Below are 19,984 nucleotides of genomic sequence, written 5' to 3' on the forward strand. Positions count from 1 at the left end.
GGCTGTTAAAGTGCAGCAACTAAGACATTTATTGTTCTGTTGTTGGCACATATGACAATTAAACACTCTTCTTTATTGACTAAATCAAATAACCATTAATTAATTCAATCTACAAGTCTCTTCATTTACTGAACTCTTTGCTCTAACTAGATGATATTCTTGGAGTGTCCAGCCTTGGAAATTGTAGTGGATCATTGTTCTCAAAAGGCTTCTTATATACCTGGTCTCTCATCCTGCAGTCATTTTCTCAACATGATTGTCTTGAAAACTTTGAATGCACTGTATTACATATTGTTAATCACCATCAGTCTATACTGTATGGGGTCAGCGTTAACAGCTGATACAGCCTACACATGATCTTTCTGACCTTTGTAACTGCCTTCTGCCTTAATTTTAATGTCCTCTATTGATGCAACAACCTGAAGAAGGGTCTCGACCCAAAACATTAACCATTCCTTCTATCAAGAGATGCTGCCTGTTCCACTGAGTTACTCCAGCATTTTGTGTCTACCTTCGGTGTAAACCAGCTTCTGCAGTTTGTAAGTTATTGGGGCAAATCCTCCAAAATTATGGAAGAACTCGGATAAGGACATGGACATTTTAAAAAGACAAATTTGCTGGCTGCAACGGAAAACCCCCCAATCCACAAAGAAAGAATCAGTTTCAAGTTTCAAACCTGTCTGGCCTGTGGACTTGGGCATCACACAACTAAGCGAATGGTGTGGGCAGGAAAGGCTGAGACGGAGATAACGAGATTATCTTGGATACACAAAGGAAGGAACCGAGCCTCAGCAGACGGTGGTAAACAGGCCAGCAGCAAGCACAATCACCATCGTGGATGACCCATCCATCAGGACAATGGGAGCCCATGTAGGCGATGGGATAATGATCAGGCTGAGGGATCATGACATCAGCAAACTCCTTATCATCGGAAGCCTATTGATCATGCCAGATCGAAACTGGGAATCATCAAAAGAACCCTTTTATCCAGAGGACCACCTGGGGGTTTCAAAGGAAGCTCAGGTATAAAAGCCGGAGTCAAGCCAGAACTCGCTCTCTTTCTGCTATGCTGGACGGCTCGTGAGCCCAACTGTAAGTATCCCGTGACCTGGTGAAGTTCCCGAAATAGGATAGTTGAGAGACGAAAGGGAAAAGGGGGGGAATATTGTGTAAAGTAAGTTTTACGACGTGCCCGATAGTTTTCCGTCCATAGTCTTAGTTTAAAGCATAAGTTTAGCCACGTATTATGTAGTATTGGTGAGATTCGATTTCTCATTGTTTAATAAAGCCAGTAAATTTTAGACTTGCTTTGAGTCCATCTTGGTTTCTGTTTTCTCTCATCAGCACACAATTCAACCTTTTATCATATCCCACCATAATTCCGAGGTCTAGAACCTAGGGGAATCCCTTTTGTTGTATTCTCTCTCTTGGAAACCGCTCGACAAGGGAGAGAATAACTCGGGCAGTTGGGCCCGAAGTGGAGTAAAGGGAAACAAAACCCCTACAGAATGGCGACCATGGCAGGACCTCGGTGGTTTGAGATATGTGACTTGCCAGAGGGGGTGAGAGAACGTAGCAAGATGGAGGAGAGAATCTCCTCTTATCTGTTTAAAAAGATCAATCTCAGCAAACAATGGGTGATAGCACTGTTGACAGCACAGCAGCCTGCAGCAGCTGCTGCTCAATGGACGGAAAGCAAAGCGTATAATAAAGGGCAGGAAAAGGCAGTTTGGCTAGCGTGCTTATCACAGCAGGTAGCCAAAACGCAGATACAGGTAGATAGTCTGGAAGAGCAACTGAGAGAAGCTAGGGCCAGCGCTGAGGAAAGCGCTAGAGAAGGGGAAGGGCTATATGAGGAACTCAGTGAAGCCAGGCAGTGTATCTTGCAGGTGAGGGAGTCTCAGAGTACACAGAAGTGCAGTGAGCTGGAGGGAAAGTTCCAAGATATCCAAGCAGCATACAGGGTGGCCCGTAGCGAGCTAGGGGATAGAGATCACGGGCCTTGCCAGGCGAGGATAGCGCAGCTGGAGGAGACTCTGTCCAAGACTAGGGGACGGGTTCACCTGGTAGGACCAGGGGGGTCCCCCGGGGGCAGAGGGCTACCCTCAGCAGATGATGCCCCAGGGGCAAAGGGGAATAGACCGCCTCCTGAGGCGCCGGGGATAGGTTCGGGTCGGCAGGTGGGGTTCGGGTTGTCCGGAGAGGGACAGGCCCAAGGAGGGGTGGGAGAGCACCCTCAGTTAGCGGCTTCCGTGCCATGTGTAGCACACCACGAGGTGGTGGGGTTACCGATCATGGTGGGAGAGCCGAGGGTAAAGGGGCAACAGCCCCGAGTAGGGCAGATGTGCCCGGTACGGCAAAGGAAATATGGTCCCCCGGTAGGGCAGGCAGATAGGGGGCCCCATAGAGTGTGATATCATCATTCCCCATGGGGCACATGTGCTGAGGGGGATGGTGGCTCAGGTTCCCAAGTTAACCAGGGCGGGAGACCCGTCATTGCATTTTATGGAGGTGCAGCAGGCAGCCGACATAAATGATTGCGATGAGGTAGAACGGGTAAAGCTGCTACTGATGACCCTAGATTCATACCTATGCAAGGCGGTGACCTCCAGGGAAGGGGGAAGACCTGAAACATGGGTAGCGGCAAAGACAGCGGTTCTGGAGGCCATGAGGTTGAATCAGGGTAGTCCTTTCACCAGGGTGGGGGAGACGAAGCAGCAGGTAGCCGAGGCCCCGGACATGTTCACAGACAGGCTGTGGGCAGTGTATGAGGGAGCGTGTGGGATGCCTTTAGATAGGCAGAATTTAGATGAGAGAACAGCTCACTGGCTGAAGACTCTGGTGGCGAATTGCCTCCCGTGAGTTAGGGCAAAGGCCGAGCACTGGTTCGACCCAGCGGACCCAAACCTTAACGAGGCGGCGGTGATCAGGAAGCTCACCCTTGCGTATCGCAATGGGGAGAGAAGTGAGGAGGAGTCCTTTAAGGGCAAGGTGCACGAAATAGTACCGGCACCCCCCAAAAGGAGGCAGTGGAAACAGGAAGGCAGCCGGACCTCTTCCGAGATGAGGCTGGTGTGCTACGGGTGTGGGAAGCCCGGGCACTACAAGAGGGAATGCAGAAACCTAAATAGAGCAGTGGGGGATAGGACCCCGGTAACAATAGATATAAGAGATCTATTGACCTATTTGCAGTCCAAGGCAGGAGGGTCCGGACAGGTAGCCATGGCAACAGGCCAGGGCGCGCCCGTATCCGCACCCCCGGCACCTTTATGACTGCCAGCGAAACAGCCCACATTCCTATGCCCGTTAGAGTATGGCCCAAGTGGGAGACCCTGGGTCAAGATGGAGGTCCAGGATGTGGTCGGGAGTTACCTGCTGGACACAGGTGCTTCCAGTACCATTGTCCACACGGACAATCCCCGTACATCCCCTCTCTCTAGTGGGGTGCCCTATAGTCAATGGGGCGAGGGAAATCAGAGGGCCAGAGAAGGAGCCAGGAGTGTGAAAGCATGGGACCCCTATGAGGAAGGACAGGTAGCTGCAGCCAGGAAGCAGCCTCGAGAAAAGGAGAGTGCGGGAGTGGTTTTGGCCCCGGATCTGACCACGGTCCAGGCACAAGACCCCATTTTAAAGGCTGCCTCAGCAGCCATTTGCAGGCAGGAGAAGATAGAGGGACCGTATGGGGGTAAAGATCAAGAACAGACCCGGGTTGATGTGGAAACCGTAGGGGAACCAGACGAGTCCACAGGTAGTCAGCCTGAAGTAGCCGGCTGTGTTCCAGGGCGAGGACTGGAAGCAGCGGAGAAGGAGGCTGACTCCAGCCCTCCGCAGGCAGGTACCGTAGACTGCCTAAGAGAGGCAGAACTAGCAGAGGCAGAGGAGATGGAGGTATCACCTCTGGTGTGGGAACCCCCGGTCAGACATAGGAGTGACAGGGTCACTAAACCCCCAGTAAGGTGGTCCCCATCCCTAATTAAACCTAGGGCTAGGGCCGGCCACAGGAGGGCTGGGATGGAGAGTGGCCAAAACAGGGCACTACGGAGTGCGGCTGGAGGGAGCCCAGTCTTCACAGGGAACGTAGGGGCATCTCAAAACCCCGTAGTGCAAAGGGAGATGAGGGGCAGTCAGGCCCCTCAACAGGAGGAGTTCTGGCCTGCACGGGAGGGCCCAACAGAGGGGTGGCCCCAGCGTGACGGGGACCAGTTATGAGTTGGCCACTCGGAGACGGGTGGCATTGTATATAGCATTGGTTTGTGTGTGGTTTGTGTAGTTAGCGTTTGGTAATTAGATATAAGGTTTTGTATAGATACAGCGGAGTACAGGGATGGACAGTACGGGAACGTCAGCTGCATCGAAGGGATGTGCTGTGGAAAAGTAAACCACAACAGACAAAATCAAAACCCCAAATGCCATTTTAGGCGGATAGCTTTGTGGAGGCAAGGAGGTGTTTTGCTTTGTTTTCCAGATGGGTAGCCCCGCCGTATGGATGATGGCAATGATGTGCCTCCGGATGAGCGTGGCGCGTCGCGGGGACACGGAGGAGTCCATCGTATATGGGTGCTCAGGGGACAGAGCACCCCCCGTGTCTACTGGGCAAGGAAACCTGGTAGCGGATAGCCAGGCCGGATACTCCCATGAGGGGAGATGGCCTGGCTGGCTGGGGTCGAACTCGACCAGGTTCTCCAGCCACAGGAGCTTCGCCTACGGGGAAGCATCCATACCCTGTGCCGAGATACAGATGGCTACCGACCGGGTTAGGGTGACTGAGGGCAGGCGGGTGTGTTTAACCTGTAAGGGGGACGTTCATTTGGGGAGATGGTGGTGGCTCAGGAAGCTGAGCTCGGACATGAGGGATCGATCCTCGGACTGGGAAAGACTGGACAATGATACCTACCGGACCATCACGGGGTCACCGGGAGGGATCACTGTATGTTGGGACAAATGGTGGGCCTATGACCAGGGGCTTTATTTATGTCTATGGGGGTCTGCCAAGGTGTGTCCGGTAAGGGCATCAATCACTTTCGTCAAGTGGTGGCAGGACCCCGGGAACGGGATAGATTGGGACCGCAGTGGGCAGGCATGTGTGGCCCCCAGGACTGGGATGACAGTAAAAGCCACCGAATTGCTGGTTCAGGTGAAGAAGCCCCTACCCACAGCCCAATCGATCGACCCTCACAACTGTCCAACCACCACCAAAGGGCCGGAGAATGGGTTAGCGCTTGTCCCAACCAAAAAGGTGCTGTACCAGGGAGTGCATTATGCTGTGGCCTCAGTAGTATTCAATTTGACTGAAGTGCGGTTACCCGCATGGTGCCCCCACGAGACGGAATTATTATATCTGGCCCTGCTAAAAGACATGTTCCAGAAATTCCACAACCTGGATTTTGGGGACATAGACATAGAAGAGATGTAGATGGGGGAGGGGATTTCACTTTGGGGTCCGGTAGGCAAAGACGAGGGGTGATTAACGACGGGTTTACAGTATTTAACACGGGGACGTCTATTATTAATAGCATGGACAACGTAGAACTGGCCCTGCAGATCAATCAGTTGAAGGGCCAGTTACGAAAGGTTCTGGGGGAGGAAAATGCGGTGGTAGGATCGGGACTGCACGAAGAGGTGGCAATGACTCTATATCTAAAAGAAATCATAGCACAATTGGAAACACATGCAAAAACGATAAACGCTTTGATTAAAGAGGACCGGAATGCGTCCGATCAGGCTGCACAGAATGAGGTGTGTGGGCTGTGGTTGCGTGGTTGTTGGGGGAGGGGAGGAGCAACCTGGAAGACCTGAGGCAAGGTCGGGTCCCCTTCTGGATAAGCAACCAGCACCTAGCAGCGCTACACCCTTATAACAGCACTTTGAGTCCTTGTCAGCTTTGTGTGGCCTCCGAGGCCTACCCGGTACCGGTGGATTGTGGAAAATCCAATCACATCATAATGGGAGTGGTCGTACGAATCCCGGTGATGGGAACCTCAGCACGACCAGCTCCTCTGTACCGAGTGGAGAACATGGGAGTTGTTCGTGGGGGGGTGCATATTCGCTACGGGAAGGTCCCGCCCTATGTCATAGTGAGGGAGCAAGCTGTGACAGGCATTGACCATTTGGGTTGTCGGAGCCGGGGAGCACAGGTAATCCTGTGTCCCCAGCACATGGGCGCTGAGGCTAGGCCTCAGTGTGGGTTCAGGGCTGTTGGGGCACAGCCTATAAACTGCACCATGGAGGCGATGGCAGCAGACCATGTCCCTCCACAGGTGGCGTATATAGGCAGTGGGACGTACTGTGTCACCACAAGTGTCCAGCGGTATGAGCACGGATCACAGCTGTGGTGCCCGATACCACACAGCAACTTCTGCTTTAAACCCAGGGCAGAAGTCCATGTGGCACAGCAGTGAATATTACCCATCCCGGAACCTTCTTCGGTTCACCTCTCGGTACGAGAAAATGTAACTGACTTATTTAACTATGTTGCCCATTTCGGGTATGATACTCCCCCAGTGAATGAAAAATTAAAAGAGTTGCTGGTGGCGGTCGAGTTGTCGCACAAACACTTCTTCTCCCTGGAACAAAAGACTCTGGATATCGCCAGGGAGATCGAAGAGATCAAGTCTCCAAGTTGGTGGGACCTGGAGTCCCGGATCATAGTTCCAGCATGGGTCCGCATCGTGTCCCATGTTCTGATCATCTGCCAGATGATAATTGTGGTGTGTTTGCTATGCATTAATTGCAAATTTAAAAGGCGGAGGAGGATGGCCAAATTACAACAGCTGGTAAATCGAGCCGCCCGACGTCACCGTAACGACACCCCATCACTGTAAAATGTCTGTACTCTAGTGCAATAGTTTTTGTACATATGTTGTAATCCCTGCATTTTCAGGGAATGGTCGTGAGGGTACTGTATGGTTTGTGGGATTGATGTAAAGTAAAAGGTGTATAGTGTAAGTTAATGTGCTTCGAGGGCCTAGTTTAGCAATTGAGGGAGCTTTCGGGGTACATAACTTCACCTTCTCACCAGGAGTGTTTACAGCTCTTGAGGCTGGAGGATTGCCCACTAACTTTGTCAATCGATACGGTCCGTGCAAGCCTAACGTATCGTAGGGGCATGTAAGTTATTGGGGAAAATCCTCCAAAATTATGGAAGAACTCGGATAAGGACATGGACATTTTAAAAAGACAAATTTTCTGGCTGCAACGGAAAACCCCCCAATCCACAAAGAAATAATCAGTTTCAAGTTTCAAACCTGTCTGGCCTGTGGACTTGGGCATCACATAACTAAGCGAATGGTGTGGGCATAAAGGCTGAGACGGAGATAACGAGATTATCTTGGATACACAAAGGAAGGAACCGAGCCTCAGCAGACGGTGGTAAACAGGCCAGCAGCAAGCACAGTCACCATCGTGGATGACCCATCCATCAGGACAATGGGAGCCCATGTAGGCGATGGGATAACGATCAGGCTGAGGGATCATGACATCAGCAAACTCCTTATCATCGGAAGCCTATTGTTCATGCCAGATCGAAACTGGGAATCATCAAAAGAACCCTTTTATCCAGAGGACCACCTGGGGGTTTCAAAGGAAGCTCAGGTATAAAAGCCGGAGTCAAGCCAGAACTCGCTCTCTTTCTGCTCTGCTGGACGGCTCGTGAGCCCAACTGTAAGTATCCCGGTGACCTGGTGAAGTTCTCAAAATAGGATAGTTGAGAGACGAAAGGGAAAAGGGGGGTAAAATTGTGTAAAGTAAGTTTTACGACGTGCCCGATAGTTTTCCGTCCATAGTCTTAGTTTAAAGCATAAGTTTAGCCACGCATTATGTAGTGTTGGTGAGATTCGATTTCTCATTGTTTAATAAAGCCAGTAAATTTTAGACTTGCTTTGAGTCCATCTTGGTTTCTGTTTTCTCTCATCAGCACACTCTGGTCAATTCAACCTTTTATCATATCCCACCATAATTCCGAGGTCTAGAACCTAGGGGGAATCCCTTTTGTTGTATTCTCTCTCTTGGAAACCGCTCGAGTGGAGTGTTGGCCGTTTGACCCTCCGACAAGGGAGAGAATAACTTGGGCAGTTGGGCCCGAAGTGGAGTAAAGGGAAACAAAACCCCTACAAGTTCCTTCCAACATAACCTCAATCTATACTTGGTTATGTTCATTTATCATTTTATAAACAGAATGGGGCTAGTGGACACCGTGGGAACTTGCTGCAAACTCTTTTTGATTGATTGATTGATTGAAATATAGAGCGTGAAAACAGGCCCTAAAGCTCACTGTGTCCACGCCGACCATCCATCATCCATTCACACTAGTTTTATGTTATCCCATTTTCCCCCTTGCTTGACTTGTTGATCAATAGTAATATAGACATCTGCATATCCCTTTCTCTTGAACACCCACACAGCCAGCACTGTGAATCCAGGTTTCTTGAGAATGTCTTCAGCATGCTTTATATATCTCTGAATTTAGAGCTTTACCCTCTCATTGCAAACTCACGCTGGAGATAGCATATTCCCATTCACCACCATTCCACTTCACCATAGCCTTTGCCTCTCTGTCACAAGACTTTCTTAGCAGGTAATGTACTCTTTAACCTCCTCCAGGAAGGTTTTGTATTTGAGATCTCATTTCAGCTCTAAATGCACATTCTTTGTTATGTGGACTGTCATCAAATTCAACCTAGGGTGATGCAGGTATTATCACTGCCTGCACCTTGGTTATGACAATTGCTTTCATGGAGAGAGCTGCCTGTATTCATTCAATGCATTCTTACCCCAAGTTACACATTTTTCTCACAGTTCCATAGGGTTGCTTTACATATTTCATATTTCCACACCCATATACCTGTAGGAGGTCATTTTGATCCATTGAGTCTGTGATGACTCTCAAAATAATCCCATCCCTCTACTAATTTTCCCCTCAACCTTTTTACCCCATATTCCCATCAACTCTCCCCATATTCTACCAATTGCACTGGATAATTTTCAGTGATTTAGAGTGGGTTGAATTCCAGATTTTCCATACTATCTCATTGCAAGCCTTGCATTTTCTCTGTAGCTGTAATACTATCTTCTGCATTCTGTTTATTTTCTCTTTAGCACTACTTGTTATCCTCATGTACAGTGGCTTGCAAAAGTATTCATACCCCTTGAACTTTTCCAGATTTTGTCACGTTACAACCACAAACGTAAATGTATTTTATTGGGATTTTATGTGATAGACCAACACAAAGTGGCGCATAATTGTGAAGTGGAAGGAAAATGATACATGGTTTTCAAATTTTTTTACAAATAAAAAACTGAAAAGTGTGGCGTGCCAAAGTATTCAGCCCCCCTGAGTCAATACTTTGTAGAACCACCTTTTGCTGCAATTACAGCTGCAAGTCTTTTGGGGTATGCCTCTACCAGCTTTGCACATCTAGAGACTGAAATTTTTGCCCATTCTTCTTTGCAAAATAGCTCAAGCTCAGTCAGATTGGATGGAGAGCATCTGTGAACAGCAATTTTCAAGTCTTGCCAGAGATTCTCAATTGGATTTAGGTCTGGACTTTGACTGTGCCATTCTAACACATGAATATGCTTTGATCTAAACAATTCCATTGTAGCTCTGGCTGTATGTTTAGGGTCGTTGTCCTGCTGGAAGGTGAACCTCCGCCCCAGTCTCAAGTCTTTTGCAGACTCTAACAGGTTTTCTTCCAAGATTGCCCTGTATTTGGCTCCATCCATCTTCCCATCAACTCTGACCAGCTTCCCTGTCCCTGCTGAAGAAAAGCATCCCCACTGCATGATGCTGCCACCACCATGTTTCACAGTGGGGATGGTGTGTTCAGGGTGATGTGCAGTGTTAGTTTTCCGCCACTCATAGCGTTTTGCATTTAGGCCAAAAACTTCAATGTTGGTCTCATCTGACCAGAGCACCTTCCTCCACATGTTTGCTGTGTCCCCCACATGGCTTGTGGCAAACTGCAAACGGGACTTCTTATGGCTTTTTTTCAACAATAGCTTTCTTCTTGCCACTCTTCCATAAAGGCCCGATTTGTGGAGTGCACGACTAATAGTTGTCATGTGGACAGATTCTCCCACCTGAGCTGTGGATCTCTGCAGCTCCTCCAGAGTTACCATGGGACTCTTGGCTGCTTCTCTGATCAATGCTCTCCTTGCCCGGCCTGTCAGTTTAGGTGGACGGCCATGTCTTGGTAGGTTTGCAGTTGTGCCATACTCTTTCCATTTTCGGATGATGGATTGAACAGTGCTCCGTGAGAAGTTCAAAGCTTGGGATATTTTTTTATAACCTAACCCTGCTTTAAACTTCTCCACAACTTTATCCCTGACCTGTCTGGTATGTTCCTTGGGCTTCATGATGCTGTTTGTTCACTAATGTTCTCTAACAAACCTATGAGGCCTTCACAGAACAGCTGTATTTATACTGAGATTAGATTACACACAAGTGGACTCTATTTACTATTTAGGTGACTTCTGAAGGCAATTGGTTGCACTGGATTTTATTTAGGGGTATCAGAGTAAAGGGGGCTGAATACTTTTGAACACCACACTTTTCAGTTTTTTATTTGTAAAAAAATGTAAAAACCATGTATCATTTTCCTTCCACTTCACAATTATGCACCACTTTGTGTTGGTCTATCACATAAAATCCCAATAAAATATATTTACGTTTGTGGTTGTAACGTGACAAAATGTGGAAAAGTTCAAGGGGTATGAAAACTTTTGCAAGCCACTGTGTGGTATAACCTGCCAGGAAAGCATGCAAAACACAGTTTATCACTGTATTTTACTTCGGAGTCACGTGCGTGACTACGTGAAGAACCCGCCAGGACGCATGTGTGTCATATCGTCTAACGCATTGCGTACGACTGGCAGGCTGAACGCAATTCTCCTGCCAGCAGTCAGACCTGAAGGTGAGTTTTTAAAACTTTTTCCAGGTTTTATCTTCCTGCAGGAACCTCTAATTAGAGGTCCTGTAAAGCCCTGGGCGATGTCCGGAGGACCCAGTCAAGGGAATACCGGTCACCACCTCGGGCCTACCCAAAAACATCGGGGATACTCCCCCGACATATAGCCGCATTATAGACCGCGGAATGCGGGAGCGGGCGGAGGTGAATTTGCCTCTCAGGCCGCTGGCGATGGAACCAGCAGCTTCACACTGGTGCCGGTGGCATCTGGGGGGGGGGGGGGGGAAACATCGGGTATACCCCGCGACACAAGCCGCTTTTAAGACCACGGAATGCGGGAGCAGGCGGCGGTGAATTAGCCTCTCGGGCCACTGGCGTTGGAGCCCGCGGCTTCATACTGGTGCCAGTGGCACCTTCACAGCGGGGATACCCCCCCGACAATGTATATCGCGGCTATCACTTTCACAGGGACTGCGGGGATATCCCTGCTGCAGGAACCACGGGGATACCCAGCACGGTGGGGGGGGGGGGGGGGGGGGGGGGAAGGCCCGACTACAAGGGAACCCCGGCTGCATACAAGGACCTCATGACCCCGCAGCAGAAGGTTTAAAACAGGACCTGCAGGTAAATTCTTTACTCTCAGGTTGTTTAAGTTCTATTTCTGTGAGGATATGTTACAGGAAAGGGACCATGGACTAAGTCCAAATAGAGATTGACTGCGGAGGATCGCGGGAGTGCGGGCAGTCAACAGCGGTTGGCTACACCTGGACCGCTAATCGATCATCAGTCTACGACCTGGCACCTGCACAGTCTGAATAGACACCACAGACTACGGGAAGGCCAAGCAAAAAGTCGGACAGGCTCGAAGACTCGGACAAGTCGGCCTGTGAAGACTCACCGCCAGCGGGAGCACTGTGATCGCATATCCCGCATGGAGCGGTTGATGCTCCAATGTGACATGCTCCGGTATATGGAGTCTAGTCACCATGGGGTCCTAGGACGCCCAAGGCAGCACCTTATTGAGGGCTGCATAATGCATCTCCCTCGACAGAGGGAAGCATTAGGAGTCACTTCTGGGCTGACTCTGAAGACAGGGGTTTGGCTGAAGATACCACAAGTGTGCTGGGGGTGCAGGAACAACACAATCAGCAGCAGGAGCCCGACGAGGGCCATCGGGCTCAAGAAGGCCACATCATCACACAAGACCTCACATCTCCGGCAGCAGCACCCCTACGCACCCACCAGCAAACCACGATGCACTGAAGCTGGTGAAAGCTTGAAGGCCGTCCAACCAGAACAAAGGTCTTTTTTAGGCCACAGCCCAGAACGGTCCTTCCTGGAAGATGCGCCAACCCCGTACTCGAGCTCCTCTACCTCCCAGGAGCAGAAGTGCAAAATCATGCACACATGGTTGAGGCAGCTCCTGGGTCAGGTTGCATAAGTCCTCCCATTCGGATAAAGGTATGGATCCACATCGATGATGTCTCCTGTCACGGATACAAGTTGGTAATACTTAAACTGGTTTGAATATTTACACTGGTTTGGGATAACATAAGATTAGTTTATACTGCACAACAGGTATGGTTGGAGTTGCCTTTCAAGGCAGGCTCACAGTATGGGATGTGGACTGATCATTTTCAACAGCCTCAACCCGCATGTGCAGTATAGACATTTCTGAATAACTTCCGTGATCATTTCATCTCACAGGGTTGAAGATATTTGAAATTTAACTGGATGAGGCAATGATACACTCAGTGCGTTGCAAAATGGGCTAACTTCAGTTTCCAGATTATTTACCATATCACTACAATCAGTGCTTTGACTGCACAGAGCTAACAAATAAGTGGCATAGCCAATCTGGATGATATTGAACATTGCAGTGCGTGGGTCTCAAAAGGAAGCACGAAGTCCAGTGTTTTGAGAGGCACCTTTTATTTATTTATTTTTAATTATTTTTATTAGAAGTACGGTAAATTACAATAACACACAACATATATCTTAATACATTTTTTGTACCGCTTCATTTTTTTTTTAAGCTTTAAGAAAAAGATAGAAGTAAGGAAAGTAAAGAAGGTGCGCAAGAGTCGTGAAGTGCAAGAGAGTGTTGGGAAAAGAAAGCCCCTTAGAAAAGAAGTTAGAGGAGGAAGTGAAGTAAGAAAGTAGACCCTAGAAAAGAAAGAAAAAGAAAGTAAGGACAATCGCTCTATTATAACATTAAACTCCACAGAAAGACTACCAACCAAGTCTGTTTTTGTTGTTTTACCTCCCATTGCCAGGTCCTGATACCATTTATTTATTTTTAAAATTACTATTGCACCTCATGCTTGTAATAGGTCCATAAACGTAGACCACGTCTTTTGGAATTGGTTTGCTTTACCTGCTAAGAGGAATCTCATCTCTTCCAGATGTAATGTTTCAAACATATTTGATGTCCACATTTTTATTGTTGGTGTGGGCGCATTTTTCCAGAATTTAAGTATGAGCTTTTTTCCCATTATTAGCCCAGAGGCACCTTTTATTATGTTCCTCCCGGTTGTAGGGAAGACCAAACAAGAGAAATATGGCACCCAAACCCCTGCCTTCAAACCCTCTGGCTAAGGGCCGCCTCCGGACTGAACCACTCCCGTGCCGAGGGGTTCGACAGTATAATGGCACGACCCTTGGGAGCCGCCACAGGACCCCCCCAGAACCAGAGGCACGAAACGCATGACCCGGCCGGCCCGCGTGCGGAAGTCAGCCGATCGTGGGGCTTGCGGAGGCATAGGTGGAGGGACAGGTCGAGGGACTGGCGGGAGGACAGGTGGAGTGACAGGCGGAGGGAGCCGTGAAGGGGGGCGCCCTCGAGGCCGAAGTTGGGCAACCAGCACCGGCTGGTCAATGTCCAGGTGTGCCGGCTTCAAACGGTCTATCGACACTGCCTCCGGCCGGCCCCCCATGTCCAGGACAAAAGTCGACTGCCCGTGTTCTAGCACCCGGAACTGGCCCTCGTATGGCATCTGGAGTGGCGTCCGGTGGGCATCACGGTGCAGGAAGACGTATGGGCAGTCCCTGAGGGCTGATGGCACGTGTGGGCAAAATGTCTCACTTGCCAACTCGCTCGCGAAGCCGCTTTAGGGTGGATGAGGGCGTTCCCTGCTGCCCCGGCGCCGACGGCACGAACTCCCCGGGCACCGTGAGTGGCGACCCGTACACGAGCTCCGCCGATGATGAGGCCAAGTCCTCTTTGGGAGCAGTCCGGATGCCCAGCATGACCCACGGCAATTTGTCCATCCAGTCCGGGCCGGAGAGTCGTGCCTTCAGTGCTGCCTTTAGCTGCCGGTGGAATCTCTCCACCAGACCGTTAGCTTGCGGGTGGTAAGCCGTGATGTGGTGTAGCCGCACCCCCAGCAAGCGAGCCATGGCGGACCACAGCTCGGAGGTGAACTGTGGCCCCCGGTCTGAGGAGATGTGTGCCGGCACCCCAAAGCGAGCAATCCAGTGCGCGGACAACGCACGAGCACACGTAGCCGTTGAAGTATCGGCCAGCGGAATGGCCTCCGGCCACCGCGTGAAGCGGTCTACCATTGTAAGAAGGTGGGTGATGCCCCGGGACGGCGGGAGAGGCCCTACAATGTCTATGTGGAGATGGTCGAATCGCCGGTGAGGTAGACCAAACTCCAGGAGAGGTGCACGGACATGGCGCTGGATTTTTGCCATCTGGCACGGTATGCAGGTGCGAGCCCAATGGCCAACCTGCTTGCGCAGACCGTGCCACATGAAACGAGCGGCCACTAGTGCCGTTGTCGCCCGGATTGATAGGTGAGCCAGTCCGTGGATCACCTCGAACACCCTCCGGCGCCAGGTGGCAGGGACGATGGGGCGCGGCTGACCGGACGACACATCGCACAGGATTGTCACTCCCCCAGGACCGAGAGGGACATCCTCAAGGCGGAGGCCGGAGATGGCAGTCCGGTAGGCGGGCACCTCATCGTCCGTGAGCTGTGCCTCTGCCAGAGCAGAATAGTCAATTCCGGGCGCCACCTCGAACACGGCGTTGATAGTGGGGTGGGACAATGCGTCGGCCACCCGGTTCTCTTTCCCCTCGATGTAGCGGATAGATGTTGTATACTCCGATATGTAGGCCAATTGCCGCTGCTGTCGTGCGGACCAGGGGTCGGAAACCTTCGCCAGGGCAAAAGTGAGCGGCTTGTGGGCGGTGAACGGGCGGCCCTCCAGGAAGTAGCAAAAATGGCGCACTGCCAGGTACAGAGCCAGGAGCTCGCGATCGAATGCATTGTATTTCATCTGCGCACGGTTGAGGTGCCGGCTGAAGAAGGCCAGGGGCCGCCAACCTCCGCCCGTCAGTTGCTCCAGCACAGCACCAACCGCTGACTCCGAGGCGTCCACCGTGAGAGCAGTCGGGGCATCTTCCCGCGGGTGCACCAGCAGTACGGCCCGAGCAAGGGCCTCCTTCGTGCCGTCAAAAGCTGCCCCTGCCTCGTAGGTCCATTCAACGTTCTTATTCTGCCCACCCGCCAGAAGTTGATACAGAGGCCGCATGATGTGGGCCGCGGATGGCACGAAACGATGGTAAAAAGCCACCATGCCGACAAACTCCTGCAGGCCACGCACCGTGCGTGGGCGGGGAAACCGACGGATGGCGTCGACCCTGTCAGGCAGGGGAACTGCGCCTTGCGCAGTCACGCGGTGGCCGAGGAAGTCAATCTCGGTTACACCAAAACGGCACTTGTCGAGGTTGATGGCCAAACCATGCTCGCTGAGCCGCTGACAGAGCTGCCGAAGGTGGGCGCAGTGCTCCTGCTGCAGGCGGCTGGCCACCAGGATGTCGTCCAGGTACACAAACACAAAATCGAGGTCACGACAAACCCCGTCCATTAGGCGTTGAAAGGCCTGCGCAGCATTCTTGAGGCCGAACTGCATCAGCATGAACTCGTAAAGTCCGAATGGCGTGATGATCGCTGTCTTGGGTACGTCATCCGGATGAACCGGGATCTGGTTATAATCCCGTTCCAGATCCACTTTTGAAAATATTGTGGCCCCAGCCAAATGGGCGGTGAAGTCCTGGATGTGGGGTACGGGGTATCGATCCGCTGTTGTTGCGGCGTTCAGCCGTCGGTAATCCCCGCAAGGTCGCCAGCCCCAGCTCGACTTAGGGACCATGTGGAGTGGGGATGCCCAAGGGCTGCTCGAAGGGCGGACGATCCCCAAGGTCTCCATTGTGCGGAATTCCCGCCGTGCCAGACGCAGTTTATCCAGCGGCAGTCGGCGTGCTCGTGCATGGAGTGGTGGGCCGGTAGTCTGGATAAAATGCACCACTCCGTGGCTGGGGGTCGATGATCGAAACTGCGGGGTCAGAATGTCTGGGAACGCAGCCAAGATCCGTGCGAAGCGGGAGTCCACGGACGCCAGGGGCCGTCCCACCGGTTGATACAAACGCAACGTGATCGGCTCCATCGTAGCGGCGTTGACCAAACGCTGACGCCTGACGTCCACCATGAGGGAATGTGCCCGGAGGAAATCGGCCCCGAGCAATGGCTGGGAGACGTCAGCAATGGTGAACCGCCACGAGAAATGGCAGGAGCCGAACACGATCTGAACCATGCACACTCCATATGTGCGGATGGGGCTGCCATTCGCCGCTGTGAGGACGGGCCCCCGCTTACCGGAACGAATGTCGGCCAGCGAAGGGGGCAGGACGCTGAGCTCCGCTCCAGTATCCACGAGGAAGCGGGTCCCGGAGCGCCGATCCCAGGCGAAAAGGCGGTGAATTTGGCCGGCTGCCGCGGGGACTATTGGCAGCCGGCCCAGGCGTTTCCCGGGAACATGCACGGCTGGCGGCCCCAGCGCTGATGGAAATAGCACCAGCGCCTCAAGTTTGTGTTACTTGGAGCTTGCCTGCTCCTGCTGGTGGTGCCTGCAGCTTGCTGGCGCTGGACTGCAGGTGCAGTATCCCTCACTGCCGCTGGGGGCGATCGTGCGGGCTATCGGGCTGGAGCTGTCACTCCTTCCGCAGCACCCCCGCCCCACCGGAGGAAATCGGGAGCTGCCGGGGTGACGTAATCGGCGCGCCTGCCGACGGCCAGTGCGTTGACGTCATCAGGGCGCGTCGGCCTCAGCGCGAGCCCGTCTCTGCTGACGGCCAGCGCGCTGATGTCATCAGGGCGCGCCATCGACAGCGCGTCGGCGCGCCTCCCGAGGGCCCTGAGGTCAGCAAAGGAGGCGTCTGTGAGCTGCAGACGAATGTAGGCCGGCAGCAGATGCAGGTAGGTGTACTCGAACAACAGGCACGGCGTGTGCCCATCCAGTAGAGCCACCGTCTCCTTTAGGAGGCTAGATGGCCGTCGGTCGCCTAGGCCCTCCATATGTAGGATCCTAGCAGCACGCTCCATCCTGCTTAGGCCATAAATCTGGAGCAGGAGCTCCTTAAGGCCGAGATACTTATCAGTGTCCGGGGGGGCTGCGAGGAAGTCCGTGACCTCTTCAACCGTGTCCCGGTCGAGGGCCCCCACCAGGTAATAGAAGCGGGTGGCATCGACCGTGATGCCCCGCAGGTTGAACTGGGCCTCCGCCTGCTGGAACCAGATAAGCACCGGGTGGCCCAGATGTTGGGCAGTTTCAACGAGACCGCGTCCAGAGACAGGGCCGGGCCGGCCTGTGAGGAGGTAGGGCTTTCTCTTCTCTCCATCATGACGCCAATGGAGCGCCGGGGGTCACCAATGTGGTGCGTGGGTCTCAAAAGGAAGCACGAAGTCCAGTGTTTTGAGAGGCACCTTATATTATGTTCCTCCCGGTTGTAGGGAAGACCAAACAAGAGAAAGATGGCACCCAAACCCCTGCCTTTAAACCCTCTGGCTAAGGGCCGCCTCCGGACTGAACCACTCCCGTGCCGAGGGGTTCGACAGTATGATGGCACGACCCTTGGGAGCCGCCACAACATACTGTATTTTACTAAATTAGCCTTATCAGCCACATAGCTATATTTGAGAAATTGAGGTTCTCACCCGTCCAGTTAAATTCAAATTAAGTTGATACCAACTGAAACTATTGATTATTGGGATGCAATCAAACCATTTATTTGTCTGGGATCAGCTCTGAGACAAAAGATTAGACCTCTGCTATTCTCAGCTGAAACTAACAAAGTCACAATGATGGACGAACAGTATTCAGCGTTGCTCCACTAAAAACCTCTCATCTGTAAATCTTCAGTCATTTCCAAACTGATGCTATTGCCCAAAGATGGGAAATCTACTAATACCATCTCTAGTTACGGAGGCAGATGGGATTAACATGAGTTATCAAGTGTTCAGTCATGGTATCAACTGCCAATGGACACCAGGTGCATTCTGTGCATTAAAGAGCGCGTGGATATGCATAACCTGCATGCACAAGTCCAAGGTGATACACTTTGGTGGTGGTATATGTTAATCACAAAGGTACAATCAAATCAAAGTATCCGGTGATAGTTTTACCTAACCGCGTTTAGCACTGGTGTATTATCATGCAAAATCAACGACAACACAGAATGAATCTATGATCACAAAGTATTTAATGACATTGTGGATCGATGGAACACTAACGATTGAAATGCTTGCATCCAGGCTCAATCAACAGTTGCAAAAAAAACGAGGCATATTAGTGGCGAAGGGTACATTCTCGCTACACTAGGGAGGAATGTTCTTTTATGTCTTCATTTGGCCTCAATAGACGGGTCTTGCAAAATTCAGCAAGATTCCCGCTTCCGGGTTTTCATAGTGCCTGCCTGGGTTATATACCCATGGTTCCAGCTGATGTGGGGAATGAGCATAAATTTACATGGTTATTTCCGGACAAAAAAAATGCTGGTTCAGTTATGATGTTGAAACCATCCTCTGCATGATATAATCAATTCATAGACTTACAGACTCTGAGAAACCGTTTCCTGCGGCTCGGGTTGTCAAACCATAAGCATTAGGAGTGCCCACTGCAGATTGCAGAGATAGCATCCAATAGCAGCAAACCGCATAGGAGATGGGAAGTATTGTTTATTCTTCTTTAGGTTTTACTCGGCACGGACGACTGACACATTGTAATTCAGTTTTATGGGATTATAACATCAAGTTAAAATTCGATTTACTGTGCCTGAAGTACCTCCTCATCATTTGGCTGCGGAGAATATAAACACTCTGTCCGGTCTCACCCTCTGACGTCTAGATTATGAAGGGTATCGTCAACTAAAAACCTCCTAGGCCTAGGGACGCAGAGATATGGGTTGTTAACATTGTGCTACGTCACTTCACCGATAGGCACCAGCAACATCCCTGACCTTGGTCTAACTCGCGTACTAGTGGTTATGCCATGGCGCTGAGTACAGCGCTACGGGTCCAGTCATTGCTACACTGGATAGAATGATCATAACATGTTATAATAACATGTTTTGTTTATGATTAGTCAAGCAGAGTAGACAGGGACACAGACCAAACTAGATGTTGCATATCCCATGGACCTTGGGTTGCGTGTGATCACGGTCCCTAAGAGCCTCATAGACTCTGACTAGCAATATTGTTAGTTACATAAAACCTCGTTAGAAGGAATCACTACAAACCTTCTCCAGAGGGTTAAATGGGTCTGGCATATACAGGAGTGTACATTGAAATTGAGTCTCACTCTACCAGGACCGCTATACCTCAGCAGCAGGGTTATGGACCACATTCTAGCGGCTGCAGGATGGTCAAACTATTAATCTGTACAAATATACAGAATAAACCTATTGCCAGATCGGGGGTATTCGCCATCTCTATTTTAGGTATGGTTCATACTTCCTCCAGGTTGAGGGAGGTTACGATTCCCACTATTGTTCATTAATAGCATCAAGATGTCTATATCTATGTCATGTCTGAATGCAATATTAATGTTCACTCATCATTGGCCCACTGATGCTGTGTATGACGCCTGGACTCGTTTCCACGACATGAAATTACAGAGCTTTATAATCTTCACGTAGTCACTCACGTGACTCCGAAGTAAAATAGTAAGATTAAACGAGAACTTACCAGTTTGAAGTTTGATCTTTATTTTATGAGGAGTAACGTTGAGGGATTACG

The sequence above is a fragment of the Amblyraja radiata genome, chromosome 1, assembly GCF_010909765.2.
Source record: "Amblyraja radiata isolate CabotCenter1 chromosome 1, sAmbRad1.1.pri, whole genome shotgun sequence".
Lineage (NCBI taxonomy): Eukaryota > Metazoa > Chordata > Chondrichthyes > Rajiformes > Rajidae > Amblyraja > Amblyraja radiata.